General features: G+C 39.9%; 1 protein-coding gene across 6 annotated transcripts in view; it reads left to right on the top strand.

Annotated features, from left to right (window-relative positions):
• EYA1 (EYA transcriptional coactivator and phosphatase 1) overlaps positions 1-21,166 on the top strand; it is a 180,759-nt gene that overhangs the window by 96,658 nt on the left and 62,935 nt on the right. The gene's annotated exons all lie outside the window — the stretch shown is intronic.

The raw sequence follows: 21,166 nt of genomic DNA, 5'->3' as shown, positions 1-21,166 counted from the left end.
CATTTGGGTTTCCCAAAACCTTGGAAATTCTTTTTGTTTCCTTGCTGGTTCCATAACTTTTTCTCATGCAAAAATCATGTTATTAAAAGTGTCTTAAGAGAAATTATCCTGTGAATATGATATTTTTCATTTTTTTAATCGTTAAAGAAATCATATTACAAGTCTTAGATCCTTGGAGCTATTGGTTGGAAGTCTTAGAAACTGAATTCTTATGTGTTGGTGACTCCAGACGTTTCTCAGCATTAACTGTTAAAATTGATAACTCATAAAATGGTCATGCTCTCATTACAGACTTTGCAGGAATTCATCCTTTCAATAAATCATATTTCAATAAATACATATTTAGTGCTTGATATGTAGGCATCTGGAGGTGAAAGTGGAGAGATGCTCAGTGAGCATTACAGTGCAGCCTTCCTTTCCTTAACCCTAAATATATATATATATAAATACCTAATACAAAAAAAGGGGAAGGCTAGAAAAATGCACATTTGTAAGAGCTAGAATATTCCACCATTTGAATGTCTGTCAGAAATATCTGTAAAACACAATATCCCCCAATTTATTGTTAAACAGATTTTCTATGAGAAGAAGATAATGAACAAAACCACAGATTATTTAAAAAATAAGGCTATTTTTAGTTTTCTAAGGAACCTCCATAGTGTTCTCCATAGAGGTTGTATCAGTTTACATTTCCAGCAGTAGAAGAGATTTTCCCTGCTCTCCACACCCTCTCCAGCATTTATAGTTTGTAGATATTTTTGATGATGACCATTCTGACCAGTGTGAGGTGATACCTCATTGTAATTTTGATGTGCATTTCTTTAATAATTAGTGATGTTGACCATCTTTTCATGTGCCTCTTGGCTATCTGTTTGCCTTCTTTGGAGAAATGTCTATTTAGATCTTCTCATTTTTTGATTGGATTGTTTGTTGTTTTAATATTTAGTTGCATGAGATGTTTATATATTTTGGAGATTAATCCTTTTTCAGTTGCTTCATTTGCAAGTTTTTCCTCCCATTCTGAGGGCTGTCTTTTTATTTTGTTTATGGTTTACTTTGCTGTGCAGAAGTCATAGAGTCAGTCATTCAAAATAAGTCTTTACTTTGTGGCTAGCACATATTAAGGATTCCGTAAATATTAGTTGTGTTATTTTTATTTATAATTTCTTTGATTGATATTATTACTATCCCTATTTCTACAAAAACTGCTCCTTTAAAAGTCTAAAATATCAAAGTATAGTAAGTAGGAAGAGTCTTGAAGATCATCTTAACTGAACCATTTTAATGTCCCTACAACTAACTCCTGGAGGAAGAGAGCTGGCCCCTGGAACTCATAGAAAAGTGTTGAAAAGGAAACACTTAGGAAATCAACATTTGAAAACCATCCGGAAAGTCTCAAGTCTTTAAAAGCTTTGTCACTAGAGGCCAGATTGATAAGGAGAGTTGTCTTGATCTGTGTGCTCTGAGCCATTGAAAGGGGCCTGCTTAGAGGTGGTGAATATCCCCTGACCTCCTGGCCTTGTGTCATTCTCTGACCATAAATTACTGGTTTACGCATAGAATTCATACCTAACATGGAAACCAAGGGCAGCTTAGAATTTTTCACTTGGATTCTTGACATCTAAGCCAAATGTTATAAATATCATGAATTTTATTTTTACCAGTGTGAACTATTAGTATTTTAAGACTTCAGTCCATAGTATTTTGTTTAGTTTTTTCATACTAGGGTATGTGATTAAAATTTTTATCTTCTATAATTTCCCAAAGCTAGATGTATGTATTCTTTCAAATACAGATGATTTGGGATATTTAAATGTAAGGTTGTCCTTTATGAGTTGATGGGTGTTGAAGACAGAGTAACTTCAGAAAGTCGGGTTGGAGAACATCTACCTGAGCGTGATCCCGTGAGCCTGAGGTCTGAATGACCTAAAGAGTCCAGTGGATAATGTGCCCATCAGGAGAAAGAGTTTTATAAGCAGAGGAAATAGCAAGCACAGAGGCAGGAAAGGGTTTAATGTTTGAAAGACAAAGAGGATAATGTTGCAGAGCTTAGTGAAAGAGACGCAGAGTCAAGAGAGATAGGTGCTGGGATGAGGGCAGGTATGAAGCACCTCCCAACCATAGTCAACAGAACTGATCTCATTTCACACGCTGTAAGAAATCACTGGAAGTCTTCAAGGGGAGATATGAGATCTGATATAGTGTTTTAGATTCCATTGGCTGTGTGTGGAGAGTTAGTGGTAGGGAGAGAGAGGATGAGGAACAGAGAGGAGGTTTCAGGGTGATCAGATGCACTGGCAGTGCAGATGGAGAAATGAGTGGATTATGGATTCTATTGTAGATAAAGAATTAGGATTTAACTGGACTCTGCTAGTGGGCTCTTGCCTGGAGGATCCCATGGACAGAGGAGCCTGGTAGGCTACAGTCCATGGGGTTGCGAAGAGTCAGACACGACTGAGCGACTTCCCTTTCACTTTTCACTTTCATGCACTGGAGAAGGAAATGGCAACCCACTCCAGTGTTCTTGCCTGGAGAATCCCAGGGACAGAGGAGCCTGTTGGGCTGCCGTCTATGGGGTCTCACAGAGTCGGACATAACTGACGTGACTTAGCAGCAACAGCAGCAGCAGTGGGCAATAGGCAATAGGAGATCAGATCGTTCCCAGTGTTTTGTCCTGAGCAATTGGAAGAATTTTCATGAATTTGTTGAGATGGGGAAGAGCTAATTTGGAGGGAAAATGGAAAATTCAGTGTTGCTCAAGTTTGAAACGCCCATGAAACATCTGCTCAGACCAGGCAAGGTGACACTTGGAAGGGGACCATGGGAGATGGTGGAGAGTGGTCAGGGCAGATGTCACATTTAGAATTAACAGTGCACAGCTCAGGATGAGAAGGTCCTCAGACACATTTAGCTCAATTTCTTCCCAAACACCTTCTTTGAGCTTGGCACTGTCAGTCACCCTATCCTCTGATTGGTGGGACATGCCCCTTTCCTGACTTTTGAGGACTCCTTGCTGAGGATGTTGACTTGTAGCCTAAATCATGCAAGAAAGCTTGCTGTATGATCTCTTTATTGGAGAACTTTAGAATCTGGCAGAATTGCTCTAAGATCTGATACTTGTGTCTTATAAGAATGTGTGGTGCAGCAAGGATGCTTCCAAACAGTAATAATAACCAAGCTGTTCAGGATTTCAGTTTAGTTCAGTTCAGTCTCTCAGTCATGTCCGACTCTTTGTGACCCCATGGGCTGCAGCACACCAGGCTTCCCTGTACATCACCAAATCCCGGAGCTTACTCAAACTCATATCCATCAAGTCAGTTATGCCATCCAACCATCTCATTCTCTGTCATCCCTTTCTCCTCCTGCCTTCAATCTTTCCCAGCATCAGGGTCTGTTCCAGTGAGTTAGTTCTTCGCATCAGGTGGCAGCGAAGTACTGGAGTTTCAGCTTCAGCATCAGTCCTTCCTATGAATATTCAGGACTGATTTCCTTTAGGATTGACTGGTTTGATCTCCTTGCAGTCCGAGGGACTCTCAAGAGTCTTCTCCAACACCACATTTTTGGGGGCTCCAAAAATCACTACATGTGGTGACTGCAGCCTTGAAATTAAGACTCTTCTTGCTCCTTGGAAGAAAAGCTATGACCAACCTAGATAGCATATTAAAAAGCAGAGACATTACTTTGCCAACAAAGGTACATCTAGTCAAAGCTATGGTTTTTCCAGTAGTCATGTATGGATGTGAGAGTTGAACTATAAAGAAAGCTGAGCACCAAAGAATTAATTGATGCTTTTGATCATTACTTGGATCGCTCTTTTCTACCCATGATGCAGGAGAGAAGTCTCAGGACAGTTCAGGAGGTAGCCACCTCTCTTAGAGCACAGGTTCAGGGATGTTACTGGGCTTTGTCAAGGGGGCATGTGGCGGGGCCTTATTCTGCAAGCATATAAAGCAGTGAATGCCTGACAATGTGATTGCTGTTCAGTTTCTATGGGAACCAGATACTTGAGAAGTAGCTTAGTCACAGTAGCTTAGGCTGCTCGATGAGTAGGCCATTCAGTAAAGGGATACAGGATCTGGTTGATATAATGCAAAATTAGGGCATGTTACAGCAATATGTACCAAAAAAAGTTTGAGAATGTCTCACCTTCCATGTAATCCTAGCTGTGGGAAGCAGGCCTGCTGGGTGTTATAAGGAAGTGCTGTTTTATAACAAAGGTGATGGGAACAAAAAGAAAGTACTAGGTACAGTTCAAGTTTTAGGGAAGAGAAAAGAAACAGCATATTAAAAGGAAAATGAAGTCTATGGATGTTAATGTAAATTAGGTTGTTGTTCCTAATATGTCCTAGCATCTTTTAAAGTTGCTTTCAAACCGAATCCAAGTTCCCCAATTTTACTGAAGTAAAAGAATCTTCCTTTTTTTCGTTGAATGGTCTCTTTAAAGTAGATGAGGTAATAATATAGTTATTGACATCAAAGCATAGACCCCAGATTTATATTTAAAGTAAGCATTGTACTGATGTCCCAAGCATGAGTCCCTTCTTGGGGGAGGACTTTTCATGATACCCAGTATCTTGATTGTTTTAATACTTTCTCTTTATTGTTGCTTTGACACCTGTGTCTTATACAGATTTGGGCTAGACTAGGTTTTCAGAGTCTTGAGCCTTGCTCCTCATTTTACACAAAAGCCTAAATGTGAACACTTAAGACAGCATGAAGCTTAGCATTTTAATTGTTGTTGTTGTTCCGCTGTTATGTCATTTTGATTCTCTGTGACTGCATGGACTGTAGCATGTCAAGCTCCCATGTCCTTCACCATCTCCCAGAACTTGCTCAAACTAATGTCTATTGAGTCAGTGATGCCATCCAACCATCTCATCCTCTGTCGTCCCCTTCTCCTCCTGCCGTCAATCTTTCCTACCATCAGGGTCTTTTCCAGTGAGACAGCTCTTTCCAGTCATCAGGTGGCTCACCTTCAGCACCAGTCCTTCCAATGAATATTCAGGATTGATTTCCTTTAGGATTGATTGGTTTGCTCTCCTTGCTGTCCAAGGGACTCTCAAGAGTCTTCTCCAGCACCACAGCTTGAAAGCATCAATTGTAGGCCCTACTTATTAAGAATCTCCCCTGTGCCCAGGACTCATTTAACTCTAGTGCTCTGAAACTGCTGTTGCCAAACCCATTTTACAGATGAGGAAACTGAAATTTAAAAGAGGTTAGAGATCAAATGTGAAAAACAGTACCATACATATTAGATACATAAGATACATATTAGCTGCATTTTAATGTAGCTGAACCTTGACTGTCAAAAAAAAAAAAGAAAAACAGCAACAAAAAACCCTTGAATCTGACATAGTGGCCAGTAGGTAATATATGATACTGTCTTTAAATTTTTGAAATACCAATATGTGATAGGCCTTATGATGTAATAGAAGGAGCATCAGATTTGAATTCAAATAGAGCTGTACTCAGATTCAAGCTCTGATTTTCAGTTCACTGACCTTGGCCAAACTGTTTATCCATGCTGAGCCTGGTTTCCATATTCATAAATCTGACTGCTTGTAATCGCTTTAAGAATTCACTCGCATCAATGATATCTCAGTAAAGCTAGAAGGTATTTAAAAAAAAAAAAATTTAGCTGTGTCATGAATTTGAAGGGTCCAGCACCGTGTCTTACTAATAGCAATAACCTAATAATAAATACAGCATATATCACTGATTGATCTTGTATCTGCTGCCTAAGCTTTTGTTTTCTAATGTGCCAGGCTTATAGGATGGTCCCCGTTGTCATAATAAGTTTAGATCAACTAAACCTCCCTAGTGAGTGTATTACTGTGATCATTCAGCACATTGAAGGAAGAGAGACTTAACAGCAGTTTACCCCATTTCATCAGAACATTCCAGGTAGCCGGTAAAGACTGCTGCTTTTTAGAGTGCTGTGTCTGTTTCAGGGCATGACAGTAAACTCCAGACCCTAATGAGGGATGACCACCTTCCAGGATGGCTGTAGATGCTGGATTCTCAGCATAGTATCAAAGCAGCTAGACATCTAGTGTCTTCCTCGGACTACAGAGGATTTAGTTATACTTAAACAGAACGATCTCTCTTTTGGAACCTCCGGACCAGAGGTTCACAAACTTTTCTGGTAAAGGGTAATAAGATAATAAAAATGTCGTGGGCCGTATGCTATCATGACTACTCAGCTCTGCCCTGGTAGTGAGCCACAGACAATATGTAAATGAATACATATCACCAAATGTTATATTAATAGTTCTCAAGTTTGAATTTCATGCAGTTTTTCCATGTCATGAAATATGTGCCTGCCTTTGGATTTTAAAAATTCAGACCAGGGATTGACAAATCGTATCTCAAAGCCAAATCTGATTCATTACCTGTTTTTGTAGTGTTTCCAAGCTAAGAATGCTGCTTGAATTTTTGAAGGCTTATTAGTTAGTTAGTGTTAGTTGCTCAGTCATGTCCAACTCTTTGCAACTTGGTTCCTCTGTCCATGGAATTCTCCAGGCAAGTATAGTGGAGTGGGTTGTCATTCCCGTCTCTGGGGGATCTTCTCAACCCAGGGGTCAAACCTGAGTCTCTTGCATTGCAGGCAGATTCTTTACTGTATGAGCCACCAGGGAACCCCTATAAAGGGTTTATATTCATTTATTTATTTTAAAATAAAAGAATCTTCTCAGAGACTGTATATGGCCAGCAAAGTCTAAAGTATTTTTTGTCTGTCCTTTTAGAGAAAATGTTTGCCTGCCCTTGTTGTAGATCATGTTCTGAATTTTGTGTTGATTAATTTTACTCCTGCCTTCAGGACACTGGGGCAAAGTCAATGATGGTCACAGTGTGGCTGACTAGACAGTAAACTCAGTGCAGGCATCGTGTGTCTGCATCTGGGGCCCCAGTGAAGCACATGCCAGCACATGAATTTGTCAGGGTGGGCAAATTGGCAGTGACAAATAGGCCCCAAATCTCATGCTCATACACAACAGAAACATCTCTGTCCTATTGAATGGTCTTGAGTGGATTAGCTAGGTTGTATGGTCTAGGCAGCATGATTGTGCCATCTCACTGAATAGCTTCTGAGGCTTCTGGGACCTCATCATCAGCTTTCTAGCCCACAGGGGGAAAAAGCAAGGGAAGCGTGAATCGCACACTTTAAGGACTAGCCTTAGAAGGAAGGGTACACACCTCTGCTTTCTTGGCCTAGTGCAAGGGAGACCAGGAAATGTAACCTAGTTGTGTGGCCAGGAAAACACAGAAAGTGGATTTCAGTGGATGGGTGGCAGTGACAGCCACAGTTCTCAGCTGAGAAATATTTGACAAATGAGTAAAGCCCAGAACTTTCAAACCCTTGTGGTGGCTTTGGCCATCCCAGCAGAGCAGTGCCCTAGGGCTGTGTGCCAAATGTGCCAAGTGGCCACTTAGTTCCAAAGGCTCGTTCCCTGATTTTATTCTCTACTTTGCGTATCAATGCCATGTTAGATCAAAATGATGAAATAAATTAGGGTTGTCAATATAATTTCAGAATACTGTGAAATGACCTGGAACCTAAACTCTCAAAATGAACTAGCACAGTATGTTTGGCTGTTAAGGGGATTCCAGCAAAAAGAGCCTCCTTCATCCCTTTCCTTTGCCCTTATTCTGACAGTGGTTCTCTTTCCCTTAACTTTCGGCCTCTTCCTCCTTACTGGCAGTAACGTACTGAAATGTATGGTCCTGCTACCTTTTGAATAAAGCTCTATTTCTCATGCCCATACATGTAAAAGGAAAAGTGAACAAACATGAATCACCACAGTTTTCCAGCCACCACTCTGGTCTGCCATCACCAGCTTTGGACCTCCCTTGCTTTAAGGCCATGGGAATAGCCCATTGAAGATAATCCAGTCTCACTTGTTTTGTCTTAATCTTCCCACTGTAAAAAGGGAGCAATCACAGGGCTTTTGGGAAAACAGTATAAAGCACCTAGAAAAATACTCATAGGCACTTTCTAAATACAAGCTATTATTGCTTACCTTGAGGAGTTCAGAAGAGGGAGTGGGAAATAGTGAATACTTTATTGTTCCAGGTGGCAGACAGGAAGAGGTGGTAGCTGAGCATAACCGTTTAGGGAAATAAGCGACAAAGTGGCTGGATATCTATTAAGGATATATAGAGGATCGTATTTGCAGAAGATGAGTAGCAGAAAATGTTCTGAAATGGTAATAAAAATACTGCCCCTTTGTTCAGCTTTTACAACCTACACTGCCATCTCACAGTTATTAAACATCCAGTTAGTTCCTTCTTTTTTTCTAACGAAGAAGCTGTGTCTCAGAAAATTAAATGATTGCCCCAAAGAAGCTCATCTGTTAAGTGACAACATCAGGAATTTCATCTATCTTCTGATGGGCTCATTGCCTACAAAAGGGGATGCACCCAATAAAAAATTTGGAAAAGTAATCTCACTTCCTCTGCATCTGCCCCTTCAAGGTTAAGACATTAAAACCGATGCTTAAGAATGTGTCCATGATCTTGTGGTCAACACCGCTTTTGGCTGATAAAATCCCTCATGCCTACATGTTTAGAAAAAGCTTGGAAACAGAAACTGTTAAACATTTAGGTTTTGTGCTGTAGGCACGGGGGTGCCGTGAACAGTACTGAAACAGTAGAGAGACATGACGTGAAGAAGTGAAGTGAAGTCACTCAGCTGTGTCCGAATCTTTGCGACCCCATGGACGGTAGCCTACCAGGCTCCGGGTCCATGGGATTTTCCAGGCAAGAATACTGGAGATCCCCTTCTCCAGGGGATCTTCCCAACCCAGGGATCGAACCCCGGTCTCCTGCATTGCAGACAGACGCTTTACCGTCTGAGCCATGATGGACGTGTACAACTTAGAAGACTGATCTGATAGCAGAGAAGATTATTGCAGTCCTCCTGTTAGGAAATAATCAAGGTCTGAGAGAATGGCTGTAACACTAGGAAGGAGAGAGGGATAGGAGAGGTTACAAATGAAATCTAGATAGGTCTTTTGATTGGATTTAGCTGTGTAGGCTTTTTGCCAGCACTGCGTGGGCCCTGACTTGGCTAGATCTGTCCTGGCTTTATTCTCCTTCTTCCCTCTTTGTACCACATCTTGGCAGCTCTCTCATGTTTGGGATTCATTGGGTTTTTTCCACAATCACAGTTAATCTTTGGAATGGTGAAGTTCTTACTCTTATTCTCTACTTGGGTATTATTTTCATGGTGTTGCAAGAGTCTTTTAAATAAGGAGAAAATTAGAGCAGTTCAGTGTCACATATCTAATCAATAATAATAACCTGATTAGCCCCACCATAAGTTGTGGGGGTTTTTTGTTTTTTGTTTTTTTACTTTTTTAAGTCATTCATCCATTAATTCAGCTATGAATTATTTCTCATGTGTGTACTTTCTTTCCTGGTAATCCAGATTATTTCTTAATTGGCATCAGAACTACACCCAGCTCCTAAAACTTGACATGATAGGGCTGTATAAAATTGCAAAAGTTAATATTCCTTTCATGGTATTGATAACTTTAGACAGATTAGAGAAAAAAATGGAATCTTGGGTCTCATAGTCTGTACAGATTATTTACATAACACTTTTAGAAGTATTTTTTAAAGAAATAACATTTTAGCATTTTTTTTTCTTCTCTCCAGTAAGGGAGTTAATTTTCTCATCTTATCTTTAATCCTTCCCTTGTGAGCAACCAGCATGGGGCCTTGAAAATAAGCCACCCCTGGACTCAAAGTGCCTGCCTATTCCTGTTTTTCAGCTTCTTTTTCTCCAAAACAAAGGGTCCTGAATGAAGAGAATGTATTTTCAATGGCATGCAGGCCCTGTTCCGTGGCTGTAATACTAGCATTGAAAACAAGGAGTTGCTTAACGTGTCCAGAATGGCTTTTTTTTTCTTTCCTTGGATTGAGACTGGCCAATATTGTTGTTGCTTTGAGTAGACTTTACAAGATTTTCACATTGACCAGCAAATCCTCATAAACCTGCTCACAACCTTCCCATCACACCTCACTGGGCCACATCAGTCCCGGTAATTATTCACCACCGGAGGCTTAACTGCCCACACAGGGTCAGGGCAAATAGGATTTTTAGGAACCTTACCTTTTAGTCTACAAATTTAAAATATAAGTACCATATCCCAAGGTACTAGTCAGACTTTCTGAAATGAACCTTTTAGCCTAAGATAAATTCTTTAAATAGCATTGTAAAAACATGACAGATTCTACTTTTTGATCCAAAATAGAATAGCAATTGCCAGGAGTCTGTATAGATCTGATCACATAGATGTCATGGGGTACCTATTCAATAGGAGAGATGCAAAAGAAATTTATCATGTATTTAAAATGTACTTGGAAATTGGAAATAGTAATAGGTAAAAATTTAAAAGCAAAACTAATTTTTTGGCTTTCAGTGAAATAAACCCCTGGCATCATTGGTGCTTTGAAGAACCCAATTCCTAGCTTGGAATGCTTAAAATAGAACAATAACTGAGGTATTAAAATATTTCTTAAAAGTCTCAAGTTAAAGAATTTAAATTGGAAAACTGTATATTGCCTATACTTTTGCCTGATTTATTTCACTGTTGTTATTGTTGTTGTTTTGCTTTTAAGTTTAGAAAAATATGGTTAAAGAAAAAGAATGAAAGGGCAAAATGTGCAGAGGTGTGGATATAGGAACTGGAGTTATATTAACAATACAAACAGTTATTTCTTTTAACACATTGCCCAGATATCTAGTCTAGTGGTGGTAGTGTTGCAGGAAGGGGGACCCTTTCCAGGGCCTGAAACTGGACTCTTGTCTAACACTCAGAAATGAATTGTCCGAGGAGACACATGTGCTGACAAAGCAAGAGATTTTATTGGGAAAGGGCACCCGGGTGGAAAGCAGTAGGGTAAGGGAACCCAGTACAACAGCTCTGCCACATGGCTTACATTATGGTGATGGGATTAGTTTCCGAGTTGTCTTTAGCCAATCGTTCTGGCTCAGAGTCCTTCCTGGTGGTGCCTTGTTCAGCCAAGATGAATTCCAGAGAGAAGGGTTCTGGGAGGTGGTCGGACGTGTGGTGTCTCATTTTGACCTTTCCCAAATTCTTCAGGTTGGTGGAGGCTTATTAGTTCTGTGCTCCTTAACAGGACCTCCTGTCCTAAAACAACTCATACAACTGGTTACTATGGTGCCTGGCCAGGGTGGGCGGTGTCAATCAGTGTGCTTCCCCTAACAGTAGCTCAAGCGGTAAAGAATTTGCCTGCCAGTTCGGAGACACAGGTTCGATCCCTGAGTCAAGAAGATCCCTGGTGGAGGAAATGGCAACCCTCTCCAGTGTTTTTGCCTGAAAATCCCATGGACAGAGGAGCCTGGTGGGCTACAGTCCATGGGGTCACAAAGAATCGACTAAGCACACAATAATATATATTTAGAATGAATTATATGTGGTATATATAAGCAATAAAGAGAAACTCTTATTAACATTTGGTGCCATTTTTAATTGTAATTGTTTTTGCGGTAAAACTTAGGGGATTTCAGTTCAGTCACTCAGTCATGTCTGACTCTACGACCCCATGGACTGCAGCACACTAGGCCTTCCTGTCCATCACCAACTCCCAGAGCTTACTCAAACTGATGTCCATTGAGTCGGTGATGCCATCCAACCATCTCATCCTCCATCGTCCCCTTCTCCTCCTGCCTTCATTCTTTCCCAGCATCAGGATGTTTTCCAATGAGTCAGTTCTTTGCATCAGGTGGCCAAAGTATTGGAGTTTCAGCTTTTAGCATCAGTCCTTCCAATGAATATTCAGGACTGATTTCCTTTAGGATGGGCTGGTTGGATCTCCTTGCAGTCCAAGGGACTCTCAAGAGTCTCCTCCAACACCATAGTTCAAAAGCATTGATTCTTCAGACAAAACCTTCTAGAATTAACACCCCAAAAAGATGTCCTTTTCATTATAAGGGACTGCAGTGAAAAAGTAGGTAGTCAAGAAATACCTGGAGTAACAGGCAAATTTGGCCTTGGAGTACAAAATGAAGTAGGGCAAAAGCTAATAGAGTTTTGCCAAGAGATTGCACTGGTCATAGCAAACACCCTCTTCCAATAACACAAGAGAACACTCTACACATGGACATCACCAGATGGTCAACACCGAAACCAGATTGATTATATTCTTTGCAGCCAAAGATAGAGAAGCTCTATACAGTCAGCAAAAGCAAGACCGGGAGCTGACTGTGGCTCAGATCATGAACTGCTTATTGCCAAATTCAGACTTAAATTGAAGAAAGTAGGGAAAACCACTAAACCATTCAGGTATGACCTAAATCAAATCCCTTATGATTGTACAGTGGAAGTGAGAAATTGGAGCATTAAACCAAAACTAAAAACCTTGGAATATATCTTTCAAAATAGTTACATAAAAGGAAGGGATATTTTTATGGCTAGATGAATGGTTAGCTTTAAGTTTTCTAGAGGAAGGACAAAGTATTTTATCTTTATACTCAAAAACATTCTAAATCCTGTTCTAAAAACCCAAGAAAATATAAATAAGTGTTCCTTAAACTGTTTCGAGGCTCAAAGGACCATGAATACTCTGAGCCTAAAACAGAACTTTAAGAAAGTAAATGAAAATGAATTAAAAGCATTTTTGAATCAGTCTCAGTTTGGGGAGAGGGGTGGCAAGGAGGGTGGGTAGGTACAAGGGAGCAGTCATCTTTGCCATTAAAAATAGATTAAATTTCCATTAAAGCCATGAAATGAGAATTATGAGTGCATATGAGTGCATGCTGCTGCTGCTGCTGCTAACTCGCTTCAGTCGTGTCTGACTCTGTGCGGTCCCATAGATGGCAGCCCAGCAGGCTCCCCGGGATTCTCCAGGCAAGAACACTGGAGTGGGCTGCCATTTCATACCATCCTTCAAAGCAATTTCACAGATAGGTAAGATCAAATATGTTCAAACACTGGAATTAGCAATGCAGATGTAACTATGATATTTCTCAACATGAATGGCCAACAAAATAATCTGAGCAGCATTGAACTTCAGCTTGATCACCAAAATAAAACAAAAGTCATGTCAGAAAGGACCCTCTCCTGCTCTTCCCCTCAGGTCTGGATTCCATGCTAATGCCGTGTGGTCTCCATGTTAGGACTAACCAAAATTTAAGAGCCCATCTGAAGAAATTATCAAAACAGAAGTAGTAGATGATACCCAGTACCTTAACCTTCTGGCCTATAGTAGTTTTGTTGTGGGTAATGATCACTGAAAACATCCATGAAGTATTTCAGAAAATTGTGCCACCAAATGTCACCATTCTCTAGTTGCACATTCAAAACCATTCATATTATATGGGCTTTGCTGCTGCTGCTGCTGCTAAGTCGCTTCAGTCGTGTCCAACTCTGTGCGACCCCATAGACGGCAGCCCACGAGGCTCCGCTGTCAATGGGACTCTCCAGGCAAGAACACTGGAGTGGGTTGCCATTTCCTTCTCCAATGCATGAAAGTGAAAAGTGAAAGTGAAGTCGCTCAGTCGTGTCCGACCCTTCGCAACCCCATGGGCTGCAGCCCACCAGGCTCCTCTGCCCATGGGATTTTCCAGGCAAGAGTACTGGAGTGGGGTGTCATTGCCTTCTCCATATATGGGCTCTAGTACCCAAGATGTGCACTTGGCCATGCACCCCTCTTCTGCCCGAGTCACCGTTTGTCTCCTGGCTTGATACCAATGAGTCACTTAAAATATCCCTCTTCAGAAAACAAACTTATGATTGCCAGGGGGAACAGAAGTTAGGGAGTTTAGGATGGACAGGTACACACTGCTGTATTTGAAATGGATAACCAACAAGGATCTGCTGTATAGCACAGGGAACTCTGCTCAGTGTATGTCGCAGCCTGGACGAGATGGGGGTTTGGGGGAGAATGGATACATGTACATGTATGGCTAAGTCCCTTCACTGTTTGCCTGAAACTATCACAACATTGTTAATCGGCTATACCCCAATACAAAATAAAAAGTTCAAAAAGTACAGTCCGTCCTTAGTAATTTCTTGAATACAACATAGTAGTTTAATAGGTGCCTAGACAGAATTCCTGGCTTCAGGGAGCTTGTAGCTTAATAAAGCAGATAGTCAATAGGAAATGAATGAATCTTCAGTAGCAGTCCTTCATGGGCTGATCTAAACCAACGCCACTAAACCCGCAAGGAGGGAAACCACAGAATGTCCAAAGGGTATAACAATAGCATATATCCAAAGGAATAACAATCTTAGGAAGGAAACAAGTATTCTGTATTACTCATGACAATGTTCTCTGGTAGCTACAACCACTTAACTAGTAAGAAAAGGCCAATAATAGGATGTTAGATGATAACACTAGTATCATGGGCCAGAAAAAAAGGATCAGGAGCTACACAACCAAACACTAAATGCCAGAAGTCCTAAATGAGATGCTTCTAGGTTTCCTGCTATTCTTAAATTACACTGGGAATTCTCCTTTGCAGCTGATCAGTGTTGCAGTGTGACCGTGCTGCTCCTATGGCTTCAATTATAAATGTATTAAATAGAAGTTTCTCTGGCTTCCTGGAAAAGGCCATTCCCTTTGATAAAAATTAGTAGCGTTAATATAGACAAAGCAGTGTCAGACACACATCCTGTGTATATTCCAAATCTCTCAGATGAACAAGCATGTCTGAGCGTCGTCTTTTCAATAAAAGAGGATACGCTGAGGAACTTTGCAAGGCTTTTGGAACTTTGACTTAAAAAAAAAACTTGTCATTTTAAAAGTATGATTTGAGTGTGCTTTACATTTTCAAAATGTTTTTTAATCTATAGTTTTACCACCAGAAGACAACCAATCTTGTCTCAGTGCATATTTTTGCCTATTTTTAAAAAATTTAGTATAGACAGTTCTAAATCTACAAAAGTAAATGAAATAGTATTGATATAATGAAACCCAGTGTAACCTCTGCCAACTTTCAGTTCAGTTCAGTTCAGTCGCTCAGTCGTGTCCAACTCTTTGCGACCCCATGAATCGCAGCACGTCAGGCCTCCCTGTCCATCACCAACTCCCGGAGTTCACTCAGACTCACATCCATTGAGTCAGTGATGCCATCTTAACAATGATCAAATCCTAGTTAATCTTGTTGCATCTGTGTCCTTACCACATCCCTCCCTGCCTAGCTCTGTTGGAGGATTATTTTTCAAATAAAGATTGTATTAGTTAGTTTGTATGTGTTTCAATGTGTATTTAAGACGCCATTAAAAGAATTTTTAGAATAGAAATGGTAGCTAGCACTCAGGAGTTTAGCTGTCTAGCAAAATTAGTAATTTCTTAATATTAAATGTCTAATCAACAGTTACAGTTCTCCAATTCTATTTTGATTTTAAATTGTAGTAAAATAAACACCTAAGATAAACTACCTTCTTAACAGTTCATAAGCATACAGTTCAGTAGTATTAAATACATCCACATTATTGTACAACCAATCTCCAGAATTCTTTTGATCTTGTAAAACTGAAAGTCTATATGGTTAAATAACTCCCCATTTTCCCCTCCCTCCAGCACCTGGCAACCACCATTTTGCTTTATGTCTCTATAATTTTGATTACTCTTTATTTTTATTGAACTATAGTTGATTTACAATACTGTGTTAGCTTCAGATGCACAGTTATATGTGTGTGTACATAGATATTTTTCAGATTCTTTTCTATTGTAGATTATTATACTGAATGTAATTCCCTGTGCTAAACAGTAAATCCTTATTATTTATTTTATATATAATGGTATGTATCTGTTAATCCCATGCTCCTAATTTTATCCTCCCCTTCCTCTTTGGTAACTGTAAGTTTGTTTTCTATGTATGTGAGTCTGTTTATTTCTGTTTGGTAAATAAGTTGATTTGTTTCATTTTTTTAGGTTCTACACGTAAGCAATATCATACATTTGTCTTTGTCTCACTTACTACACTTAGTATGGTTATCTGATTTTGACTCTCCTGAATACCTCATATGAGTAAAATCATACAGTACTAGTCTTTTTGTAAGTGGCTTACTTCACTCAGCATAATGTCTTCGAGGTTTATTCATGTTTTATGCATGTGTCAGAATTCCTTTCCTTTTTGGAACAGAAGAGGAACTAAAGAGCCTCTTGATGAAGGTTGAAATAGGAGAGTGAAAAAGCTGGCTTAAAACTCAACATTCAAAAAACGAAGATCATGGCATCCGGTCTCATCACTTCATGGCAAATAGATGGGGAAACGATGGAAACAGTGACAGATTTTATTTTTGTGGGCTTCAAATTCACTGCAGATGGTGACTACAGCCATGAAATTAAAAGACGCTTGCTCGTTGGAAGAAAAGCTATGACAAACCTAGACAGCATATTAAGAAGCAGAGACATTACTTTGCTGACAAAGGTCTGTATAATCAAAGCTATGGTTTTTCCAATAGTCATGTAGGGATGTGAGAGTTGGACCATAAAGAATGCTGAACTCCTAAAAATTGATGCTTTTGAACTGTGGTGCTAGAGAAGACTCTTGAGAGTCCCTTGGACTGCAGGGAGATCCAGCCAGTCAATCCTAAAGGAAATCAATCCTGAATATTCATTGGAAGGACTGCTGCTGAAGCTGAAGCTGAAGCTCCAATACTTTGGCTACCTGACGTGAAGAGCCAACTCATTGGAAAAAATCCTGATGCTGGGAAAGATAGAAGACAGGAGGAGAATGGGACGACAGAGGACGAGATGGTTGGATGGCATCACCAACTCAGTGGACATGAGTTTGAGCAAGCTCTGAGAGATGGTGAAGGACAGGGAAGCCTGGCGTTCTGCAGTCCATAGGATTGCAGAGTTGGACACGACTGAGCAACTGAACTGAATAATACTCCATTGTATGGGAATGCCTCATTTCGTCTATTCATCTGTCAATGGACACTTGAATTGTTTCTACCTTTTAGCAATTGTGAATAAGGCTGCTATGAAAGTGGCTGTATAGATATCTCTTGGAGACCCTGCTGTCAGTTATTTTGGGTGCCAGAAGTAGAATTAGACTTCCCTTGTGGCTCACCTGGTAAAGAATCCACCTGCAATGCAGGAGACCTGGGTTCAGTCCTAGGGTTGGGAAGATCCCCTGGAGAAGGAAAAGGCTAGGCTACTCCACTCTCTGGCCTGGAGAATTCCATGGACTTTACAGTCCAGGGGGTTGCAAAGAGTCACACAACTGAGAAACTTTCACTTTGACTTTCGGAAGTAGAATTGCTGGATCATATAGTGATCCTATACTTAATTTTTTGAGGAATTGCCATACTGTTTTCCATAGCAGCTGTGCCAACAGGGCACAAGTGTTCCAATTTCTCTATATTTTTATCAACACTTGTTATTGTCCAGTTCTTTTTTAGTAGCCATGCTAGTGAGTGTGAGGTGGTATCTCATGGTGATTTTGATTTGCATTTCCCTAATGATTAGTGATGTTGAGCATCTTTTCATGTGCTTGCTGATCACTTGTTTATCTTTGAAAGTGAAAGTCACTCAGTCATGTCCGACTCTTTGTAATCCCATGTACTGAGGCCTTCCAGGCTCCTCTGTCCATGGAATTATCCAGGCAAGAATACTGGAGTGGGTATGTGTTCCCTTCTCCAGGGAATCTTCCCAACCCAGGGAATGAACCCAGGCCTCCCTCACTGCAGGCAACTTCTTTACCAGCTGAACCACCAGGATCACCATTAAGTTCTCTGCCCATTTTTTAACTGTTGTTGTTGTTGTTGTTTTTTTTTAAATGGCTGTGTTGTAGGTGTTCTTTGTATATCCTGGATATTAACCTCCTATCAGATACGGGTTTAGATATTTTCTACTATTCTGTAGGTTACCTTTTCATTCTGTTAATTGGATCCTTTGATGCATGGAAGTTCTTAGATATAGTCAAATTTATCTATTTTTCCTTTTGTTGCCTGTGTATTTTGTGTCATAGCCAAGAAGTCACTTGCCAGATTCAGTGTCTGAAGTGTTTTTCCCAAAGAGTTTTATAGTTTCACTCTTATGTTTAGGTATTTGATCCATGTTGAGTTCATTTTTGTGTATAGTATAAGGTAAGGATCCAACTTTATTCTTTTGCTTGTGGATATCCAGTTTTCACAACATTATTTGTTGAAAAGGCTATGTTTTCCTTGCTGAATAATCTTGGCACTCTGTTTGAAAGTCATTTGACCATATGTGTGGGAATTTGCTTCTGAGCTCTGTTGGATTCCAGTAGTCCATATGTCTGTCCCTATACCAGCCTTTATAAATGACTATTTTTAAATTAATTTACAGTGGAGTATAGTTGCTTTGCAGTGTTGTGTTAGTTTCTGCTGTTGAGCAAACTGAATTAGCTACACATATACGTATATCCCCTCTCTTTTGAATTCCTTCCCATTTAGGTTACCACAACGTGTGAGTAGAGTTCCCTGTGCTATATATAGTATGTTCTCATTAGTCATCTATTTCATACACAGCATGAAATAGAATAGTATAGTAGCATATATATATATATGCTATATACCTAGTATAGTCAGTAGCGTATATATATATGTATATGTGATATCAGTTCAGTCAGTTCAGTCGCTCAGTCATGTCCGACTCTTTGCAACCCCATGAATCGCAGCCTGCCAGGCCTCCCTGTCCATCACCATCTCCCGGAGTTCACTCAGACTCACGTCCATCGAGTCAGTGATGCCATCCAGCCATCTCATCCTCTGTCATCCCCTCCTCCTCCTGCCCCCAATCCCTCCCAGCATCAGAGTCTTTTCCAATGAGTCAACTCTTCGCATGAGGTGGCCAAAGTACTGGAGCTTCAGCTTTAGCATCATTCCTTCCAAAGAAATCCCAGGGTTGATCTTCAGAATGGACTGGTTGGATCCCCTTGCAGTCCAAGGGACTCTCAAGAGTCTTCTCCAACACCACAGTTCAAAACCATCAATTCTTCGGCGCTCAGCCTTCTTCACAGTCCAACTCTCACATCCATACATGACCACAGGAAAAAACATAGCCTTGACTAAACAGACCTTAGTCGGCAAAGTAATGTCTCTGCTTTTGAATATACTATCTAGGCTGGTCATAAATTTTCTTCCAAGGAGTAAGCATATTTTAATTTCATGGCTGCAGTCACCATCTGCAGTGATTTTGGAGCCCAAAAAATTAAAGTCTGACACTGTTTCCCCATCTATTTCCCATGAAGTGATGGGACCGGATGCCATGATCTTCGTTTTCTGAATGTTGAGCTTTAAGCCAATTTTTTTACTCTCCTCTTTCTCTGTCATCAACAGGCTTTTTAGTTCCTCTTCACTTTCTGCCATAAGGGAGGTGTCATCTGCATATCTGAGGTTATTGATATTTCTCCCGGCAATCTTGATTCCAGCTTGTGTTTCTTCCAGTCCAGTGTTTCTCATGATGTACTCTGCGTATAAGTTAAATAATCAGGGTGACAATATACAGCCTTGACATACTCCTTTTCCTATTTGGAACCAGTCTGTTGTTCCATGTCCACTTCTAACTGTTGCTCCCTGACCTGCGTACAGATTTCTCAAGAGGCAGGTTAGGTGGTCTGATATATGTGTGTGTAAATATTTATATATGTATGCTAATCCCAATCTCCCAATTGTTCCCATCCTTCTCCTCTCTCCCTTGGTATCCATGTTTGTTCTCTACATCTGTGTCTCTCTGTTTTGCAAATAAGATCATCTATGCCATTTTTCTAGATCGCACATATATGTATTAATATATGACATTTTTTTCTTTCTGACTCATTTCATGCTGTATGACTGTCTCTCAGTCCATCCACGTCTCTATATACCATCCGGTTTTGACTGCTGTGCTTTGTGATTAAGTTTTGAAATTAAGAAGTATGAAATCCAACTTTGTTTCTATTTTTCAAGATTGTTTTGGCTATTTGGGATCCTCTGAGATTGCATATGAATTTTAGGATGGATTTTTTTGGTTTTACAAAAAAAATACCATTAAAAATCCCCTTAAAATTTTGAGCTACTGAAAATATTCTTCTCTCAGATGGTAAAGAATCTGCCTGCAATGTAGGAGACCCGGGTTCAGTCCCTGGGTTGTGATGATCCTCTGGAGAATGGATTGGAAACTCACTCCAGTATTCTTGCCTGGAGAATTCCATGGTCGGAGGAGCCTGGTGGGCTATAGTCCATGGGGTCATGAAGAATTGGACATGGCCGAATGACTAACACACACACACAAATTTGATAGAGATGGCATTAAATCTATAAGTCACATTGAGTAGTAGTAATATCTTAATATTAAGCCTTCCATCTGTGAGGATGGAATGTATTTCCTTTTAATTGTATCTTCTTTGATTTCTTTCAGCAACATTTTATAGTTTTCAGTATACAAGTCTTTTGACTACTTTTTGTTACATTTATTTCTAAGTATTTTATTCCTTTTAATGGTATTTTAAGTGAAATGTTCTTAATTTCCTTTATGGATTGTTCATTGTTAGTATATAAAAAGGCAGCTGATTTTTGTGTGCTGATTTTTTTTATCCTGTAGCTGTGCTAAATTCACTTGTTAGTTCTAACAGTTTTTAGAAACTCTTTGGCATTTTCTGCACATAAGATCATGTCATCTGTGAATAAAGATAAATTTACTTCTTCTTTTCCTATTTGGATGTTTTTTATTTCTTACCTAGTTTTACTGGCTAGGACTTCCAGTACAATGTCAAATAGAAATGATATCCTTGACTTGTTCCTGCTCATAGAGGAAAACCGTTTCGACTTTAAACACTGAGTATGAAGTTGCTTGTGGGTTTTTCATATGTGGCCTTTATAGTATTGAGATAGTTTCCTTCTATCTTCTATTCCTAGTTTATAAAGGGTTTTTCCCAGTGGTTTTATTTTTTGATAGTTTATTGTATGTCTCTTACTATGTATTTTAATAGTACATTCTCAGCTAATTTTTTTTTTTAACCGCTAGTGTATCTCTTGAAATGATCTGACCATCTCTCTTGTAGCATTCCTGAGAGTGGGCTGTCTTGATTGCATCTCCATTGTCTTCCTTTATCACAGTCTTTTGTTCTCTGTATTTCCTACACATCAGTAGCTAGATCCAGAAGCTGAGTTAGATGTATATTTGATGGTTGGCTTATTTGTTTGGGGCAAGATTTCATGAGTGGGTTAAATCTTTC

This window comes from Budorcas taxicolor, chromosome 14 (genome assembly GCF_023091745.1).
Source record: "Budorcas taxicolor isolate Tak-1 chromosome 14, Takin1.1, whole genome shotgun sequence".
Taxonomy (NCBI): Eukaryota; Metazoa; Chordata; class Mammalia; order Artiodactyla; family Bovidae; genus Budorcas; species Budorcas taxicolor.
Note: the sequence above shows the minus strand (reverse complement) of the source record. Positions and strands in the feature narration are given on the sequence as shown.